The following is a 6,862-nucleotide window of genomic DNA, read 5'->3' on the forward strand; positions in this document are numbered from 1 at the left end:
TTGATCATGTAAAGCACATTGAGTGGCCTTGTGTATAAAATGCACTATACAAATACATTTGCCTTGCCTTGCCTTATCTACTGTATAATTATTAAAATAGATAGACATTTCTTAAAAGCCTTTAAAGTGTAAATGATCACGGTACAACGAACAGGATAAGTGGTCCAGATAACTGCAAATGTCTGGTAAAGAGGAGATTTGGCGCAGGTTTGCACTCTCTAAGTGCGTTTGGTCATTTTTGTATTATTATTTTTTTTTTTTTACAAGGTTTATACCTTTTACTATTGGTGTAAACTGCATGTTATGCATATACTGCCAATTGTTTCTCCCTAAATGCTTAGTGTGATATGCACTGACCTTGTTGGAGAATGATAAGAGCTTTCTTCTTCTCCTTATGCACTGACCTTGTTATGTTGGCAGTCTTGTAGTCCCTTTGAAAAAACACTGCTTGTTGATACCCACTGATTTACATTAGATGCTGTTTGGAAACACGCTTTCACAATGCTTTCAGAATACTGATGTGGGGAGTTAATGTTCTATGAATATTCATTATTCAGGAGAAGAAAAAAAACACAAACCGCACTATACAGCTGAGCAACAAAATAAACAGTATAAAATGTGTGATTACATTAGTTGCCGAAGAGATTGCAGTACATTATGGTCAGATTAATGGCCGGCTGTTCTCTATGTGAAAGTTTTTAGAGCTTTTAAGATCTAAGAATTGCACTCTAGAGATTACTGACCGTAAAAAAATCATTACTCGCAGAGAAGAAGCAAAAATAATTTGATTGTGAAAACAAGATTGCTGATTTATAGCTGGTGATTTCACAAAGAAACCAAAGAGCCTGTGTTCTGTTAACAGACGGGCGGAGAGGTAATAAAAGACTTATTTTAATTAGTTTGACAGAGGACATATTTTCACAACCCTTAGCCTTGTCTACGCATAAGTTTCAGTGGCCACCAAAATGGTACAAAGCAACAACCAGCAACTGACAACCAGGCAATTCTGTGGTCCACTGGAACAACAGAGACTCATCCATGAAGGTAGATATGTTGCAAAATGTGAGAGCTTGTAAAATGTGATGTGAGCTGTATCTAACAAAATCTACATTTTGTATAATGTGACGAAGCAATAAAACAATGAACATGTATGTGAACTGTCTCATAAAAATAAAGATTTTGTAAAATGCATTAACCGCTTAGCCACTGCATCAGCTGTCAGCTCTCGATTCTCATCTCCACATAGCGTTAACCTACAAGCGTTAACAAGGAGAATCACTATTTTTGTTCATAAATGACTTCAACAACCTTTTTCAAACAATCTGTGGAGGCAATTTTCAGCATCCTGCCGTATGAAAAAGGACTTTGTTTCGGTCATATCAAAAAGACACAGCGCTCTGTCTCCAAACCCTTGCTTCTGATTGGTCAATCCCACACACAGAGGAGCGGGGAGGGGAGGGGCCACTTCTACGAGCATTGTTACAGACGTCTCGCGAAATGTGTTGCAAAACTCAAGCAGCGCAGATTCACACGAGAAAAGTAGTTTGTGCATCTGTGGCGGCAGATCGGAGAAGTTGTAACCATAGAGTTGAGGTTGTAAACGATCATTTACGCAAGTTATTAAAAAACGTGAATATTTTTTTCCCATCATTTGTGACATTAAATTTTTTTCACGTGTGTGGATTTTTTATGAGTTTGGGATCGTTTGAGTGGAGATATTAGGTATCTCAAGGTCAGAGCTTCATGTGGGCCGGAACAGGATCCAGCACCTCCATCAGATTTTGACTGGCACTTATTTGATTGGATCCAGCATCTCATTAAAAACAATGAAGAAAATAAAAACATAAATTCCAACCCCTTGTTCAATTTTAGGTGTTTAATTAAATTTTGAAAACTTATATTTGGACAGATGTGTCTTTTTTGAGTTGAAAGCACTGGAAATTTCATTATAAACAGAAAATTTAATGTAGACAATGCCCGAATGTGAAGAAGAGAGAGGAAAGTCAAGCCACGCCCCCACGCTACGAGGGTGATGCTCTGTAACGGTTGATTGTCCGTGCTTCTTTAAAGCTGATTGGTTGTTTGTGTTCAAGTGATATTTTTGGCCCATTTAGTTAGCAAACACGGCTTTAAAAAATGTATTCCGTTACATTTTTGTCTCCGTCTTAGTGTCGGAACAACACCCAGCGTTTGCTCCGGGACCTGATCATTTACAAATTAAGCACTGCTCAGGTTAATGTTGAATGACTTAACTGCTCAGTAATTTTGACATTGATGAAGTATTATCAAAGCAACATCTTACTGGAGAAAAGGTGATGTATTCCTCACAGCAAGGGAACCTTAGGGTCAACCCAAAGCTTTCTGTGAGAAGAGAGGAACTGTGTTTTCCTCTGGGAGATTTTTCATGAAATCCTTGGTCAAATCAATCAATTCTCTTCAAGAATACTCTTCTTATTTCTCTCATCTACATAAAGGGACACAGAAGACTAGAGGTTATTTTAAGGACATAAAAACTGCAATAAATCCTGAATCAGGTCCCAACACCTGATTTCCACTGAATGTGCAACTGCTCCGTGATACGTACTGATTCAAGTGTAATCATGCGATGTAACAAGTTGTAGTCTCTATCAAGAGAACCACAACACCATAGAGCAGTTTGTTGTGTCCTATTAAGAGGAGCAGAAGGAAATCAACTCGGTCCTGCCCTCTAGATCTTCTATTTTTGTGGAGATTATTGAGATTCAAATGAAAAGTTCATAGGCACACACACACCCCAGAGGATGACTGGGTGCTGGAGTGGAAAAACCATGACAAAAGCAGCAAAAGTGAGTCGGAAATCGATACATTGACTAGAATGGAAACATATCAGCTTCATTCTTGTGATGCAGCGGATACGCAGTTACGCATCCAGTGGAACTTGGGGGTATGGGTGTTATTTATGGGCTCCAATGTATGTGCATTACATTGAAGTGATTTTCTTCTTCTTAATTTTCTGCTGACGCAAACCTCTAATATAGAAACACTTTGGTGTCAACAATCTCTGGTGTTAATACGGCATTGCTATTGTCCTTGCCAACAAGTACATGTGTATATGAATGTACAATAGATACATGTTTGTTGTCAGTTTTATTCAAATTTTTTACAAATCGAAACTTTCATCCTCTCTTTGACCTTTTTTTAGTAACATTAAGTGGTCACACATTATGGCACTATGGGAGGGTGTTGTGAAAGCAGTCAGTCAGAGGCGGAGACAGCTTTACAAGATTTTTGTAATACAAAATTTTTTCTGTTTTCTCCGATTGTCCCAGATTTTACATCTGATCTTTTTTGCTATGGTTATTGAAAAGTGGAATTGGCTTGGATGTTCATAGAGTTTCTTCTTCTTTCTTCCCAGAAAGATGGAGATTGTATTTTTTTTAAAGACACTTTTTGATATTTCAGAGCTTTGATTACTTTCTGAGAAACCTTTGTGCATCAAACAAAGCTGTGAAAATCGGCTTAAAAACACTGATGAAACATCAAGTAGCAGAAAACCTTTGACTCGAAACACTTTTGTGTTTGTGTCAGTTTGTGTAAAAAAGGTATCTTTCTACAACATGCAACTAGAGAGAACCTTTAATTGGAACTTAATACGTTTTCCACAAAGGCATCTGTACAAATTTTTAAATAAAACAACACCAATGAATTAAATTTGAAATAGAAACATTCTCAGGCTCAAAGCAGAGCTAAATTTATGAACTCTAAAACGCTGTTTTGGTGCCATGTATTAATTTATTCTGATAGGTCGGCTATGATGAGATGCATTTGATTTTTGTCTCGTCATTTAATTTTTTGTAGTTACACAATATCCGTTGATCATTTTAAAACAAATATATATATATTTTACTCAGTAATGGTTGGGTGTAGAAATGTAAAATTATTTCCCTTCATTTAAAATGTACTTATTAACAAGTAAAATGACTCAAAAAAGTACAAGTACCCATAAAAGCAACTCAATTACAGTAACGTGAGTATATGTAATCCATTACTTTCACCTCTGGCAACCGGAATAAGAATCCACCGAACACCAACGAAAAATAACCAGAAGTGTTTGCGTTACCGCGTAAACCCCCCATCTTCATCACTCCCTTCGGTGGGGTCCGGGTCTCACCCTTTCCCCCCTGCAGACGGCTTCGGCCCCCTTCGTGGAGCCGCTTGGCACCCCTCAGGCAGTCGGCCTACCTCACCAAGTGATGCTCTCGATGAACACGCCACGTGCACCGCCCCCTGCCAGGCTCTGACTTGGTTTGCTGTTTGTCGCTCAGAACCCAAACCCCACTCTGCGCCGGTGGGGGGCAACGGTTTGCGCTCTGACTGTTGCGTTGCCCCATCTGGCAATTATATTTAATTATGATTGAATTATATATTGTTATTATTACATTATTATGTTATATATAATCTGATATTATTTAATTATATTTCCAATATCTAGACAAATTTACTTCCTTCAGCCTTTTTTCATGTTTTCACTGACAGTACACTGACTGCTTATCTGTAACTGGGAGCTCCACACAGGCCGGACCTCCCACCTCTGCCTTGTTTACTGATATACAAATAGAACTGTAGAAAAAAGCTAAAACTTGCAGGAGTGAGTTACAAAAAATCAAAAAACTATTATCCTACTATTCGATGGTAACCACCGCCTTAGCCTTCAATGAAAGAACAAGGAGTAAGCATTGTGGTTAACCAACAATCAGGGCGAGTTGTTGTCAAAATTATTTCGATATCGATTTTTATTTTAAGTTACATTTATTTTAACATTGTACCAGGTAAGACAAGTAAAAGTTATCTGTTGACCACAGGTGTACAGCCTATATTCAAGGATCTTGAGGACACTTGAAGCCTCTTTTTTTTTGTATTTATGTGTTTTTGATTTGTTGAATCCATAAATGGGAAGCTGTGCCTTAGGAATGACACTGATAAGGTAAATTTATAAATTAGTTAACAATTTTGATGAAAATAATTATGTATATTAGATAAGAATAATATTGTCACCTCAAAAATGAGTCAATACAAGTTTGAACAATCCCGTACAGCTACAGCACTTGTGAAGTTGACACAAAACGAGACAAATCAGTATTTAATTGAATAAAAATGTAGTATTGAGAATCACACAGACTAAGCCTGTTGAAAAAGACAAGACAAGAATGTATGTAGCTCATTAACAGTGGGCATATGTTTTCCTCTCTTTGCCCCTCGTGCTGACACTTAAACATGAAGATCCTTGTCCGCAGCATGAGAAGTATGGCATGTCAACAGCATCCATGCATGTGCAGTCTGAGCTGATGAAAGTTATGCTTTCATCCAGTTTAAATCACAGGTTGACCTTCTTAACTTGTCAGAAATACATACATGCATGCATTACATCGTGAGGACAGAATCTTTCAATATAAGCGTCTAGAACAACGCTGCAGGGTTGGATGACAACGACAGGTGAAACGATTTTCAATATGATTGCTGAACTTATAGAAAAAGTATGACATGTAAATTCAACAAAGTAGGTACAGTATAGTCCAGAGAGAGAGAGAGAGAGATGAAAATTAACATATGAAAGCATTCAAAATATGGGGTTTTATGTTGATTTTTAGTTCAAAACAATAAGCATATTAAATATTACCAGCAACTCACAAAATCACAACAAAAACACACACAAAATAAGTGGAAAATACACTGAATAATAAAAAGAACAGAAAAACAACAAGAAAATAGACAAAATGACACTAAAAACGCACAAGAGAAAAATATACAGAATAATAAAAGGAACAGACAAACAACAAAATACACAAAGTGACACCAAAAACACACAAAAACTACAACAAAAACACACCAAATAAGTGGAAAATATGCTGAATAATAAAAAGAACAGACAAACAACAACAAAAAACACAAATTGACACCAAAAACCAACAAATTAACACTAAAACACACAAAATGATGATAGAAATGATCTTGATGAGAACATGAACTGAAAATACAAGAGTCGGTTTTGGTCCCACATCAGGAAGGAGATGACTGTAAATGATAAAAACTACAGAATTAAATTTATTCTGGAGGCAATCAATTCTGTTTCATTCCACTTATTTACAAAATGAGATTCTTTAAAATGTTATCACTCATTCATTCCATCATTATGCTCTATAGTTGTTTTTTTGTCACAGAATTCTGAGCAAAATGTTCGGACATAAGGGGGTACTTGGATTCAAAAGTTAAAGAGAGGGGGTACTTGAGCCAAAAACGGTTTGAGAGCCACTGATACAGTCTAATGAAATAAACAGCTGATTGTGTTAGTCTGCACAGTTTTTTTTTATGAAAGAACAGAATCCTGAAAAGTATTAAAAATGTGAGGAGCAGGGCAGGTGTTTTTTATGATTGGTTTTATGATATGTGTCATAGAATATTTTATAAATCTGTTTGGTTAGCTGTCATATGCTGAGAATTGCTTTTATGGCCAAATATGTGTTTTTTTTCCCTCCCTTTGCAGCATGGCTGATGAAAGTAATTTGACTTAGCTGAGCTGCTACGGCGGTAATAAAACCCTCTTCTGAGAATAGAACGACATATAATGTCCCTGCAAAGCTTCAGTCTTTTTTCCCCTCAAAGATGAATAAGATCGTGTTAAAAACAGCAGCTGTGAGTTTCCATTGGTGCCATTTCCCCACGGTGTGACTCATTGTGTTTTTACTATATGTTGTTCCATGGCAACCACAATGAAATGCTTTTATTGATTTGGTCAGGAGCAAATTAGGCCTCACCTGGGACTCAAAACTCAATTCAATTTTCACAATAAAAGCTGCTCTCCAAAGATAAATCTTTTTCGTCTTTA

Source organism: Gouania willdenowi, chromosome 22 (genome assembly GCF_900634775.1).
Source record: "Gouania willdenowi chromosome 22, fGouWil2.1, whole genome shotgun sequence".
Classification (NCBI taxonomy): Eukaryota; Metazoa; Chordata; class Actinopteri; order Blenniiformes; family Gobiesocidae; genus Gouania; species Gouania willdenowi.